The sequence below is a fragment of the Mesoplodon densirostris genome, chromosome 11 (assembly GCF_025265405.1).
Source record: "Mesoplodon densirostris isolate mMesDen1 chromosome 11, mMesDen1 primary haplotype, whole genome shotgun sequence".
Taxonomy (NCBI): Eukaryota; Metazoa; Chordata; class Mammalia; order Artiodactyla; family Ziphiidae; genus Mesoplodon; species Mesoplodon densirostris.
In genome coordinates, this window is record NC_082671.1 from 92,143,416 (window position 1) to 92,158,748 (window position 15,333).

The window sequence follows — 15,333 nt, forward strand, 5'->3', positions numbered from 1 at the left end:
TTATTAGAGAAATGCAAATCAAAACTACAATGAGGTATCACCTCACACCCGTTAGAATGGGCATCAACAGAAAATCTACAAACAACAAATGTTGGAGAGGGTGTGGAGAAAAGGGAACCCTCTTGCACTGTTGGTGGGAATGTAAATAGATACAGCCACTATGGAGAACAGTATGGAGGTTCCTTAAAAAACTGAAATTAGAACTACGATACGACCCAGCAACCCCACTACTGGGCATATACCCAGAGAAAACCATAATTCAAAAAGACACATGCACCCCAATGTTCATTGCAGCACTATTTACAATAGCCAGGTCATGGAAGCAACCTAAATACCCATGGACAGATGAATGGATAAAGAAGTGGTGGTACATATACACAATGGAATATTACTCAGCCATAAAAAGGAACGAAATTGGGTCATTTGTTGAGATATGGATGGATCTAAAGACTGTCATACAGAGTGAAGTAAGTAATAAAGAGAAAATCCAATATCGTATATTAACACATATATGTGGAACCTAGAAAAATGGTACAGATGAACTGGTTTTCAGGGCAGAAATTGAGACACAGATGTAGAGAACAAACATATGGACACCAATCGGGGAAATTGGCGGGGTGGTGGTGGTGTGATGAATTGGCCGATTGGGAATGAAACGTATACAGTGATGTGTATAAAATTGATGACTAAAAAGAACCTGCAGTATAAAATAATAAAATTGAAGAGTTCAAAAAAGAAAAAAAAATTAAAAAAGAAAAACCAAACATTCACATGTATATTATTTCTCTGTCTGCTTATGATATCAGAACTCTTCAGCTCTGGTCCCCTCTTCCTAGCTGGAACATTAAACTTTCCAAGGAATTTCTCTAGCTTTCTGTGTCTTCTCTTCTCAACAGGAATCAAGACAACTCACTACATATCACTTTTTGCAGACTGTTGGACTGCCTTAGCCTCAGAGAGATACAGATGAAAGAACAGTAGATTGGAGTCAGGAGGTCTGAGATCTAATTCCACCTCCCCAACCAATTGTGCAATGTCTGACAGTATGCCTAGTCTTCTCTCTCTGGGCCTCAGTACTTTCATATGTGCAAAGAGGGAGCATGACTAGACTATCTCTATTAGGTCATGTTGATGAATAGTTTTTAGATTTGTATTCTACTTATTTCAGCTTGCCCAGATACCATCTCCTTCACTCCTTAAGGACTTTAGATGGCATTTCATCTCTCTCCACAATTGAAAACTTTTCCTTCCTTCCAACATTGCGAGTTTTCAATGTCAAGCTGAGATTAACTTAAGTTTTTAGGCCATCTCCAATAAAAAAGGATTCTATGTGTTCCTATTTTATATTCATATCTGAAAAATATGTTAATGCTATACCAAAAAACCTCTCTGCATATCTCATAATTTCTTATGAGATAAGAAACAAATTGGAACCATATTTTACCAGTGTATCTTGGGTTGATTTTTTTTCAGAAGGGTCTTGTGATATATTGATACGGGTGTACCTCAGAGATACTGTGGATTCATTTCCATACCACTGCAATAAAGCAAATATCGCCATAAAGCGAACTGCATAAACTTTTAGTTTCCCAGTGCATATAAAAGTTATATTTACATTATACTGTAGTGTTTTAAGTGTGTAATAGCATCATATCTAAAGGAACAATGTACATACATTAATTTAAAAATACTTGATTGCTAAAAGATGCTAACCATCATCTGAGCCTTCAGCTAGTTGTCGCTGTAGATGGCTACTGACTGATCAGGTGGTGGTTGCTGAAGGTTGGGATGACTGTGACAATTTCTTAAAATAAGACAACAATGAAGTTTGCTGCATTGATTGACTCTTCCTTTCATGAACGAATTCTCTGTAGTATGCAATGCTGTTTGACAGCATTTTACCCATAGTAGAACTTTCAAAATTGAAGTCAATTGTCTTAACCCCTGCTGCTGCATTATCAACTAAGTTTTGTCATATTCTAAACCCTTTGTTGTCATTTCAACAATCTTCACAGCATTTTTACCAGGAGTAGATTCTATCTCAAGAAACTAGGTTTTTTTTGTTCATCCGTAAGAAGCAACTACTCATCTATTAAAATTTTATCATGAGATCGCAGCAATTCAGTTCCATCTTCAGACTTCACTTCTAATTCTAGTTCTCCTGCTATTTCCATCACATCTGTAGTTACTTCCTCCACTGAAGTCTTGAACACCTCAAAGTTATTCATGAGAGTTGAAATCAGCATCTTCCAAACTCCTGTTAATGTTGATAATGACACATAGAATGGTGAATCCTTTCCAAAAGGTTTCAGTTTTAGTTTGTTCAGATCTATCAGAGGAATCGCTATCTATGGCAGCTATAATCTTATGAAATGTATTTCTTAAATAATAAGACTTGAAAGTCAAAATTATTCCTTGATTGATGAGCTGCAGAATGGATATTGTGTTAGCAGCCGTGAAAACAACATAAATCTTGTACGTCTCCATCAGAGCTCTTGGGTGACTCAGTGCATTGTCAATGAGCAGTAATATTTTGAAAGGAATCTTTTTATCTGAGCAGTAGCTCCAAACAAGAAAACATGTTGTAAACAGATGTGCTGTCATGAGACTTTGTTGTTCCATTTACAGAGCACATGCAGATTCCCTACTGGGAAATTTGATCCCTGTTCCAGTTCTGGAAAGTGAATCATAAATGATCTGAATTAATTATAGCAATGCCATTCCTTTCCTTCCTCCTCTGACCTGTAATAATTTATCTCTGGGCATTATATGACCCAGTTCTGACCAAGGTGATGTAAAGAAGCTCCGATGGATAGAAGCTTCTGGGAAATTTTTCTCTATTAAAAAAATTAAAGGACAGACTTTGTTGGTAGACTCTTTAATCTGTTTGTGCTTCTCTCTTTGTACCTGTAGAGTAGATATCACACCTCAACATACTGTGACCATCTTGTGACTATGAGGCAATAAAGAATAGAAGCTAACATGGTCCTTGCTGACATCAGTGAACTGTCTCACCAGCCTTGGACTGCCTACTTCTTGACTTCTTGTTATGTGAGACAAATGAATCTCTATCTGTTTTATCCACTCTAGTTTTGCTTTATATTACTTGTAGCTGAATGCACTCCTCTATGATACAACTACCAACATGGACAGAAATACTTACCTAATCATGATAACAAGGTTGGATTTCTGAGAATCTCCATAGTTTTGAATGGCTAGATTAAGACATTTAAATGTCAAAACCCCACACATTCAGTGCTTGAAAACATAGCACAGTTAATTGTAACTGCAAGAAGAAAGCAAGAATGTATGGTTTTGGTAAACTTCTGTAGGAAGGACAAGTCTTACTGGCTTACTAAGTTCAGGAATTTTTAATCAGGCTGAAAGAACATCTCTGACCCTCAGTTAATGGGTAAAAGTAAATGTTAGTCACTTTAATGATGTTGATGATGTTAAAAGGATAATGACATTAACTTTTATTAACTGTTTACTAAAAGCTAGGTATTTTGCCAATCTCTTTACAACCTCTGTCTCAATCCTCACAAATCTATGAAGGACCACTATCCCCATTTTGTAGACAAAGGAACTGAAGTTGAAATGAGTTAAAGTGACCTGCCTAAATTCACACAGTGAGTTAAGTGGTGGAGCTCAAACCCAGACGATCTCACTCTAGTTTGTCCTATTTACCACTAAACAAATTCAACAGAGCTTATTCCTCTACTTTATTTCTAATTTTGCTAGTTGTGAGAGTCTCAACTTATTTTTAAAAATGCAAGTACAATACAAAGAACTCTTTTTTCCTAAACATTTGGGAATGAGTTGCCAACATAATACCCTGATGCTCAGCCCCCAAATACTTTAATGTGTATAGCGGTTTGAATAGTGAGCACCACCCTCCCCAAACACACACACACAAAGATTTGTCCAAGTCCTAACAGCTGGTACCTGTGAACATGGCCCTATTTAGAAATAGGGTCTTTGCATATGTAATTAAATAAAGGATCTTGAGATGAGATCATTCTGGATTTAGGGTGAGACCTAAATCCAATGACTAGAATCATTATAAGAAAAAGGAGGGGAGATTTGAGCTACTTAGATACGAAGAAGAGACACAGGGGAAATCCAAGTGAAGATGGAGGTAGAGATTGGAGTGATGCACCTCTGGGCCAAGGAACGACAAGGATTGCCGGAGCCACCAGAATCTATGAAAGAAGCATGGAATGGATTCTCTCTCAGAACCTCCAGAAGGAACCAACCCTGCTGATGTCTTGATTTCAGAACTGTGGCCCCCAAAACTGTGAAAGAATAAACTTATGTAATTTTAAGCTACCCAATTTGTTGTAAGTTAATTCAGCAACTGTAGGAATCTAATACAGTGTGTAATTCCTACAAACAAAGGCACAGTTGCAGCACTATTTACAATAGCCAGGACATGAAAGCAACCTAAATGTCCATTGAGAGATGAATGGATAAAGATGTGTCACAAATATATAATGGAATATTATTCAGCCATAAAATATGAAATTGAGTTATTCGTAGTGAGGTGGATGGACCTAGAATCTGTCATACAGAGTGAAGTAAGCCAGAAAGAGAAAACAAATACCGTATGCTAACACATATATATGGTATCTAAAAAAAATGGTTCTGATGAACCTAGGAGGACAGGAATAAAGATGCAGATGTAGAGAATGGACTTGAGGACACGGTGATGGGGGAAGGGTAAGCTGGGATGAAGTAAGAGAGTAGCATTGACATATATATACTACCAAATGTAAAATAGATAGCTAGTGGGAAGCAGCTGTATAGCACAGGGAGATCAGCTTTGTGACCACCTAGAGGGGTGGGATAGGGAGGATGGGAGGGAGGCTCAAGAGGGAGGAGATATGGGGATATATGTTCATGTATAGCTGATTCACTTTGTTACACAGCAGAAACTAACACAACATTGTAAAGCAATTAAACTCCAATAAAGCTTTATGATAAATGGCCCTAAAACTTACCAAATTAAAACCAACTGAATACCCTATTCTTGAAAAATCATTCCTACGTTGTTATAAAATTTTAGATCCGTTTTACTTAAATTTAGTAGGTAACATCCTAATTTGATGGCTTGAGTTTATAAATATGATTTTTTAAAGAAGCTACCTAAATGTGTTTTCAAAGCTTTTTTACTTGGCATGAAATCAACTAGAAGTCTAGAAACAAATACTGGTATTGTCTGCTCCTTATATTTCTACATCAGTATCCCAATAAATGTCTTTCAGAAAAACAAACAAACAAAAAGGCACAGAATAACCATTAAAATCAGAGAATTCATCTTGATCCACCACTACTATCTAATACGTTCAGTTTCACCAATCGTCCTAACAACATCCTTAAGAGCAGAGGGTCCAATTCAGAGTCACACTTTCCATTTGTGTCATGTCTCATTTAAACTCCTAAATCTGGAACAGTTCCTCAGCCTTTCCTTGACTTTCATTACCTTGACCATTTTAAAGAGTACAGATTACAGGTATTTTGTAGAATGACGCTCAATTGGAGTTTTTCCCGTGTTTTCTTATGATTAGATTCAGGTACAGCGTCCTTGGCAGGAATACTGGAGAAGAGATGCTGTGCTCTTCTCATTGCAGCCCATCAGGTGATACACAGTTCAGTTTGTACCATTACTAATCACGTTCTCCGATCACTTGGTTACGGCTGCGGCTGCCGTGGCTGCCAGAATTTTCCACTGGAGGATTATTCGTTTTTCCTATGTCATTAATAAGCATTCTATAGAGAGTTACTTCGAGACTGTTATCTCTCATCACAAAATGTGGACTCACGGTTTGCTATTTTATTCAAGATTCACAATGCTACTATTATTTTATATTCAAATTGTCCCCCATTGGGCCAGTGTGAGACTCTTCAAATTGGCTTTCTTTCCTTTTAACATGTTCATGTCATTCTGCAGGCACTTTCTTTCTGGCACAGAAAGATGTCCTAGAACCATTCCGCTCTTTTCCCTGCCCCAGCCTTGAAATCAGTCATATACTGGAGGATCGTATTTAAAAATCAAGATCTGGCAACTAGGTGTCCTTGAGCATATGGAAGTATAGCTGCTACCTCACCCTCCCAACACTCACATACACTTTCACATTAATATCTATGTATTTCTTTACCTATATAGATTGAAAACTGTGGGTTCACAATTTCAATCAAGTAAGGCAGAGCTCCTTCGAGTTTATTTCCTTTTCTGTACTTGGAATTCCCTTATCCAAGGGTGAGAAATGAGGCTCTCACTATCTTCATACTTTTACTGATTCACTCAGTCCATGGGTAAGCAACTGATCTCTCACTGCATCTGCCCCCATCTTCCGCACATGGACATACTCTTTACCTTTTTCGGGCTCTGATTCACTGTACCAGACTCCCTCCCTGTACGGACACCCTACTCACCTGCCCGGTTCTGACACCCCTCGTCAGGGAAGCTTCTTCACCCTTCCCTCCTCACATGGCTGGGCTCGGAGGCTGTTCTAAAAGGACACGGCCACACTCTACTTGGTCTACCCAGGTCTGCTGATCCAGACTCAACAGAGATCTTTATATTCCCAACCAAACAGACAAAACAAAGAAAGCTAGAGGGTTTTTTCTAAAGGAGTGTTTTTCCAATCCTTTCTTAATAAACACGTTTAAGGATAAATTTAAGGATCTCAATTGCCCTCCAGTCTAGATTTCATATTTTAAAATTTATAATCATTTTTCCTTTTCCAAATATAAATTAAACTATATACTGAAATATGTTTTTCTAATCTTATAAGGCTCCTGGAGATTCAGACTTCTACTCCACCATACATTCTCCTCAATCCCTAGTACTATGTCTTCATCTGTTGAAAATCAAAGCTCTAACTACCAAATGGAAAATAGAATTACTTCCATTTTTCAGCAGCCATAGCTATATATTAATTGAAAGTTAATGAGTATGATTATTTAAGAATGAAAGTTAGGAATACATGATAGAAATGGTTCAAACACAAGTGAATTCCCAAAAAAGGGCAAATATATATAATTTTAAATTAATGATGATTTTTCAGATCAACAAGTGTGATAATTACATGGCCCCTCGTTATACACCACTTACTGCCAAATGGTGCCTAGCCCTCACTTAATCCCTTATCCTTATCACCTAATTTACTCTTATTTCACTCGTCACTATAGCTATTCCGAATCTTATTGCTTCAATGACACCATTGCCTATTTTTCTCTCATCTAAGGAACTGATCTCCGACTTCATCATGAAAATAGAGACTGTCTGGCATTAACACTGTGGAAGGCAGGACAGTGGCTCCCCAATGATGTCCACAGTCTTATCTCTGCCAGCATGAGCATGTTACTTTGCACAGCAAAAGGGACTTTGCAGATGCAATCAAGGGTATGGACCTTGAGATGGAGAGATTAGCCTGGATTCTCTGGATGGGCCCAAATCACTTGAGTCCTTAAAAGCAGAGAACCTTTCCTGGCTGCAGTCAGAGAGATGTGCCAATAGAAGATACTGGAGAGATCTGAAGCATGAGAAGAGCTTGCCCTGCCATTTCTGACTTTGAAGATGCAGGAATAGGGCCACCAGCCAAGAAAAGAAGCATCCTCTAGAAGTTCCTAATGGCTCTCTGCTAAGGGCCAATAAGAAACCAAGTACTTCAGTCTTCTAATCACAGGAGACTGACTTCACTCGTAAAGCCCCCATAGGGGAACGCAGCTTTGCTGACACCTTGATTTCAGATCTGTGAAACTGGAGCGGAAGAATCATATAAGCCCATCAGACTTCTGACCTACCTTAAGATAATAAATGTGTATTGCTTAAGCCATTACATTTGTTATGGCATCATTAGTACACAAATACACTCTATTGTCTACACTTTGGGTTTCATGCTTGACTGCTTCCCGGCCATATCCAAAGTGAGAAATATTATATTATTTGATGTTATTTGATATCTACTATTTTTGTAGTTAATACTCATTACAAAATTATTGCTCTAACCTTTAATGACACTTTTTCAGCCCTAATGTTCTGGTTGAAGGGTTTACTTGAGTTTTAAAGCTCAGAGTCTCCTCCATTCCTTCCTTCCTTCCCTCTCTTCCTCCCTCCCTTTCCAAGAAGGAAAGAAGGAGAAGGAGTTACATGGTGTTTTATTAGAGTGAAGGGTTTGTGAGAGTTTAGTAGTTTAAAATGGGGGAAAAAAAAAGGAATTGGTGATGTTCCCACTTTGGAAAATGTTCAAAGAGGCTTTCTTAAAGTTAATTTTCTTCATCTCATCTTAAGGACCTTTGTGATAAGGAATATTGCAAGGTTCTGGAGACTGCTCTTTTGATACCCACATGTTTCCAGCCATCTTCCCTCTAAATCTGTATGATTTTGACTAGTGTATTGAGTTGTACTCAGCAGGGTTCAAGTAGAAGGCAACTTTACTGTTTCGTTACATCCCCCATTAAACGTACTCTCTTGGCTCATTCTTCCTCTTTCCTGGATACAATCTCCAGAAGATCCTATCGTTCTTAAGATACTACCAGGTGAGAACACATAATCTTATTTTTTCTGTAATAACAAGTTCAGTTCAACCCGCAATCAAAACTTAACTCTCTCATTCTTATCTGTTTTCAGTATGCTTCCTTCCCCAGCACGGGCTTACCAGAGACTACGGAGAAGCGAGAGGGACATTACACTACAGTTTTCTTCGTTGTTTCCCCCTTTGCTCTTCGACTCCTTTCTCCTAATGCTGGATCCTCCTGGAGCAGAGAAGGAGGAGACGGAAGGAGGCAGACAGTTCTTATTTGATTTGTTTGACTATAATCAGGTGTTGGTACCTTCTGGGTGTGTCCGATGACCAATGCTTCTCTCATGGGATGTTTCTGTGGGTCCCTTAGAGATCGTCCTGCTGGGATGTCCAACTGCTGCTCCCTGGCACTCATGCTATTTCCTCTAGCCAGTCAGACGCGATTGCTCTCAAGCCCCTAGCCTCTTGTGCTAAGTGTTAGCCCTCCAGGCAGACTTTTTTAGGAGAAAATGGTCTAGAGGGTTCACAGCAGACTACCTACCACAGGCCTCCTCCAGTCCATAGAAGAAAAACCTGCTTCTGTTTCAATGTCCCAGGAGGTTCCCTTTGCCCCTTCTCACATTCTCTCCCTTCTCTTGGCTTTTGGCAGAACTCGCCAGTCATTTAGCATTTCCAGACGTGAGCCAGGTTCTAATCTTTATGTTTTCCTGATTTCAGTGCTCACAGGCTAAGCATTTTTAGTGGTTCTCTTGAAGTCTGCCTCTCTTGAGAAAACTTCCTCAAGCTGAGAAATATAACGAGAGCTGGGGTGACTCTCTCTTTAAATAACCCTCAGTCTCCCATCACTTACTTCCTATTGAATTGGGAAAACCATTTTTTTTGTGGGGGGGACACTTCCTTTTTAAATGGTCCACCTTGATTTAACCATGGGAGCACTTTATACATATTATTCTCAGCTTTGGCCTAAACTTCAAGACAGGAAGAGCCATATTTTGATATTCTAGTACATTTCCCCAAATGCTCTGTTTCTATGATAGTGTCTGGTAAAATAAAAGTTAAAGTTCATCTGAAATCAGTGTAACTGTCAGCACCTTAAGAGTGCACATTTAGAAAGTATCCACACAGCACCTGATCTTGCCATTTACTTTTACTAAAAGGAAAATAGACACAAGACTATTTCCTGAGGGAGGCTTCCAGAGGCTGCTGCCTGAGGCTGACTATTTACATAAACTCTTCTATAACTTTGAATTGTCCTAAAATCCAATGGATCAGAGAAACACTTGATATAATCACTCTTTCAAATACATGGAATTTGCTACTGTTCACTTAAGAATTTTTCTTTTTCAGTATATATATCATCCAGTTTAAGGTGAATTAAATTTTCAGTACTTCTTTATCCAGATTCATGATTTATTGAACCAATGAACTGCTAACAAAAACAGATATGTCTAATGCACATGTAGAACTTCATCAGATTGAGAAAACAAAAGGAATTTACTGATTGAAAGGCTCATAAGATTAAAATTGATCAAATGATGCTACATATCTTTATAAAACATGTAACATGAGATTCTATACATGAGGGATTATAAAATATTTCTTAAACCAATTATGCTTTATTAAAAGATTAACAGTCACAGGGTTGGCAGGCACATAATAAGACTAGCAGTTGGCTGTCACCCAGGAATACCTAGCTCAGAGGCTGTATCTTAAAGCAAAATCTTAATCCTCATAGGAGCTCCTCAGTATATGGAGAAACTTTGATGTTAATTTAAAAAATTGCTGAAGCAAAATTCTACATACTGGACTCAGCTTTCTCATTGGACTTACACTATACAATTAAAGATAATTCTTTCAGGTAAGAGAAATTTGTCTAAATTATACTTAATAATAATACTTCTTAAAATATTCAGCCAAAGATAGAGAAAGAAACTGCGGTCCCAGTGATATGACTCAAAGTGATAGAACCTAAAATAAAATAAATATACTCAAAACTAGGCACTATCAGGTGAGATGGAAGTGGCCAATAGCACAGAATACTTTGGTGGTAGCAAATTCAAATACATTTTATTTTGTCCAAATTTCCAATCTGCCTTTTCTCTCTTTTCTTCACATATCCTACTGTGTGTAGCGTTCTATTTGGTCTTTCCTTCCGACTCTTTCAGTATTTCAAGACCCTCTGTCCTCTCCAGCATCTTAAAATTCAAATTGCTATCTCATGTTCTATTTCCTCAAGAGTCTGTCAAGGATGAATTATGTTTATCTGATAAACTATTTCAGGCTAAAATGTTAATGGCTGGCTAAAGATTTATGTCATTTACTCCATATGATATGTGTGTGTTTTCAGTTCTTCAAGTACCTTCTGTAAAGATTATGACTAAATAAAAATTTCAGGGCTTCCCTGGTGGCGCAGTGGTTGAGGGTCTGCCTGCCGATGCAGGGGACACGGGTTGGTGCCCCCGTCCAGGAAGATCCCACATACCGCGGAGCTCCTGGGCCCGTGAGCCATGGCCGCTGAGCCTGTGCGTCCGGAGCCTGAGCTCCGCAACGGGAGAGGCCACAGCGGTGAGAGGCCCGCGTACCGCCAAAAAAAAAAAAAAAAAAAAATTTCAGTCACGTACCACGCAAGCTGGTAAGGAAGATGTTTTGGAAAACTGCTTTGGGTAGAATGTAGAGTGTATTAAATTTACCGAACATTCTGTATATGCCAGGCACTATGCTAGCCACTGGGGATTGAAGGAGATTTCATATCAACAACAGAAAATGGGGTATGGAGGAAAGGGGAGAGTCAGAGAATGAGAAAAATATAAACAAGGGCAAAGTGATGAAGCGATAAAAGATCTGGAGTAAATACCTCTGAACAAAGCTACTCAGAGAATGAAGAATTTGAAAGCTCAGATGGCTCAATAATTCTGTTGAAAACCTTAAAAGAAGTAGATTATTTAAAGATAAGAAAGACATATTTTTATAAAAGATGGAGGGAAGTGGCTGGCTGGGAGAGAGTATAGCTGCCTAAGAGAAGAATATTAAAGAAGCCACTTGTTTCAGGAATTAGGAGAAAACATCAAGAAGGGCAAGGGACATTTTTTTTTTTTAATGCTGAAGAGATATTGAAATAAGATTTTTAAAAATGCAAGACTTGGACTCAGCTTAAGAGATCTGAACTAAATGCTGAGGTTACACTATGGAGTGAAGATGAAATTTTGAGAAGAGGTATATGAAATGACCTTTGGGGGAAGCTTAGTTTAGAGAAAAGATCGATGGAATGCAAGTCAGGAGCTCTCAGTTCTAACTTGAGCTTAGTTGGATGGCTCATGATTAGTCATTTATGCTCTCTGAGGCTTATTCTCCTCAAATGTAAAATCCAGTTGAACTCTGAAAGTTCTAAATCCCCTTTGAACTGCAGAATTCTACAACAACTGATGATTAGAAGAGTCCCACAAAACAGCAACATTTTATTTGAAGTTGATCATTATAGATTTGCATTAAATAAATGAGTACCAAAATAAATGTACTCATCAGCTAGTTTGAAGTTCCTGTAGGAAATGCTTATGGATCTTTGGTAAGTTCAAAGAACATTCCTCCAGCTGTTTTTGAGTGAGCCTGGCAATCCTTCACAAACTCTATCCATCTTGACCAGTGCTATATTGATCATAGGTGAGTTGGCAAAGTGGTCCAGAAAATGCAGAGAATCACTGTAGAAGACTGGTTGACATGCATAGGAATCATGTCTCAATTCTGGAAGGCATATAACCTACAATTTCTGCATTATCTCACCTACATTGGAGCTGTAGTACTCACAATCATCTCCTTATTTGCAAGTGAGGAAAAATGCTCAGATTTATGACGTATGTTACCCAAATTGATATAGTTAGTTAGTGGCAGAGTCCTGGCCTGTAAGTAAGTACAAGTAGATATAATGCTTTGTACCAGAGAAAATGAGATTCTGTAGTAGGAAATGAAGAGCTGAAAAACTAATGACATACTCTCATTCATATAGTGACTTATTTCTCATTGACATAAAATAAATTCAGGTGTAGGCCTTCCAGGGGAATATAGAAGCTTCACACTGTTAGGGACCCAGGCACCTTGTATCTTTTTGCTCTACTGAATGTGGCCTGCATCTTAAAACTCACTGCATTGCCCAGGAGAACTGCTGGAGCTCCAGCCATTATATTTGCCTTCAAGGAAGCTTGAAGAAAGAAAGAGGGTAAGAGTGCCTTGTCTTTTGAGGATGCTTGCTAGCGATAAAATGTAATTTCCCCCTATATCTCACAGCCAAAATGTAATATAATCACTATGTCTAGCTACAAAGTAGACTGGAAAGTTTAATCTTTCAGCTGGAGAGAAATGTGACTGACAAAAAATTGGTGTTCTTACAACTAAGGAATAAGTGCAGAATGAGTCCTGGAAGATAACTAGCATCTTGCTAGTCTTTCATTTTGCCAGATCAATTGTGGATTAGCTTGGGACTCTACTACATTTCATCTTCATGCAGTAATACAGGCTGGTAAGGCCTCTATTATCTGGAGTGTAGATGGTTCCTGGGGCCAAGGAATATAGCAGTTGTCACTTCCACTCACTTCCTTTGGCCAGTGGAAGTCACATGGCCACATCTGATTTCAAGGAGGCAGAGAAATGCAATTTCATCATGTGCTCTGATGGAGAAGAACCAGGATATTTGTGAAAAGGCCTGATGACTACCAGAGGGGCCTTCCTCAAAGAGCCAGTTATGCTAAGATTCTAGAACAAGATCCTGAAGGAACAGCTAAATGACTACCCAAGAAGTTTTGACCACAGCAAAGGCATGGGGAACTCTTCTAAAGGCAAACTTTAGTGCTCTTCAGAATCACAATCTAATTATTCATTTAAAAATGCAGAGTTCTTGACACTAGCCCAAGTGCATCTGATTCTGTAGGTTTTGGATGAGATGCAGAACTCTTCATTAAAAAAAACATCTCAGAAGATTCTCAGGCACATGAAAACCCTTTGAGAAAAACCGCATAACAGGTATCAGAATAACCAAAATAAAATAAATTTACTAAGCACATAAAGCCCAATCAAAACTTCAAGGCATTTTTAGTATGAGGAAGATGGAGTTGCTCTTAAGACTGGGAGATGGTAAGTTAATTGTTCAACTCTCCAAATGCTAGAATATAATCCTGGTTCATTTTAGATTTGAGAGGATTTTTAAAAACAATGATCCTTTATTTTTGCTTACTAAACGACTAACTCTAAAAGGGAAAAAATGGTTATAAGCACTAGCTTCGGTGTCAGCACACCCGTGCTTGAATATCAGATCCCCCAGTTACTTCTTATGTAAACTTGTGCAGATTTATACTTTGAGTCTGTTTTCTCAAAATAGGGATAATACTGTCTTCCTTAAAGTTTTGTTACAAAAAATAAATGAAATTATATATGTGAAATACTTACCACCAGTGCTTATTTAGTACAACTAAACATGAAGAATTAGTTAGAAATTAAAGAGTTTCTTCCAATGGTCATGGTCAACATATTCAGTAATCTAAAGATTCTCTGAGCACTAGTATTAAAGAAATTCGTATTATTGAATACAATGTTGGCAGTTTAAATAAATTTCAGCGTTGCAGGCAAAAGCCTTATGTTAATTTAGAATAATGAACTACTTCTTTAGGCCAAAGAAAAGGAAGATACTCAGCATAGAATATCATTAGACTGCAAAAATTAATTTATTAGGTAAATATTTTCCCCATGCCATTATTCTTCTGATAAGTGCTTGCAAAATCCATGGTAAGCACAAATGTATATTATCTTGTTAAGCAAATCTGCGTTATGCAGTGAAAGGAAATAAAATCTCTGAGTAGTTTTTCAAGGTATGAAATACAGCCAGGAGTCAGCACGAATAAATAGAAGTAGTTTTTCTCTGGGCAAGTGATGAATTGACCCAAGAACTGTGTAACCAGAGTGAAGACTAAAAATAATGCTGTTGCATGTGTATTCACAGAGGCTCCACCCTAGTCACTGGTGTCCACTCTGTTATCAGATGGCAAGAGAAAACCATTAAAGCCTTGAAGCACAGCCAGTTCTGCTGCAACAAAGTTTAATGGCTGCCTCCCAACCTTGCTCAGCTGGTCATCTAACAGTGGTTGAAAACAAAAGTCAGATACATCCCCAGCTGCTGTCCACTGCACTGAAATGGCTGTCCCAAGGGCAGACAGATGAAATTCTATTAAAAAGTCACTGAAGGAGAAACTTAAATAGTGCCATACAGTGTGCTGTTGACTGTGGGAAGACAATCACGGCTGACAAAGGAGCCAACCATAGGTGTGTACAGTGTTTTGACAGTAATTAGAGATGAAGAGCTCACTTCCAGGAGAAGCAAAATGCAACCAGTGAGGCAAAGTAGGAGGCAGAAGTGGATTTACAGAGAAGCAAATGAAGCTTGCAATGGTGTCTTCCAAGGCACTAGACAGGGAGCTAGCACTTGGATTCATACAGTCATTTGTTTTTGTAAAATCTTCAGAAGTACCATATTTTAACAACAGCTGGTTGAGATCACTGTCTCTTTCTCTCTCACCTTAGTCTCTATCACACTTCTCTTTGTGTGGAGGGTACTGAAGCTCTCAAGGGCATTTTTGAGATCCAACTACAGGGAAGTTGTGTTGGGCAAACATTTAGTTTGGGTTTAATGGGATATATTTATCACTTCTGTGTATTATTTAAATTCTTGTCTTGGTGGAGGAAAATTAGGAATACTCCTATTACTGGGAAGACTCAGCCGGCATCAACACAAAGAAGTTTGCATCACAAACATGTCCTGTGCTCT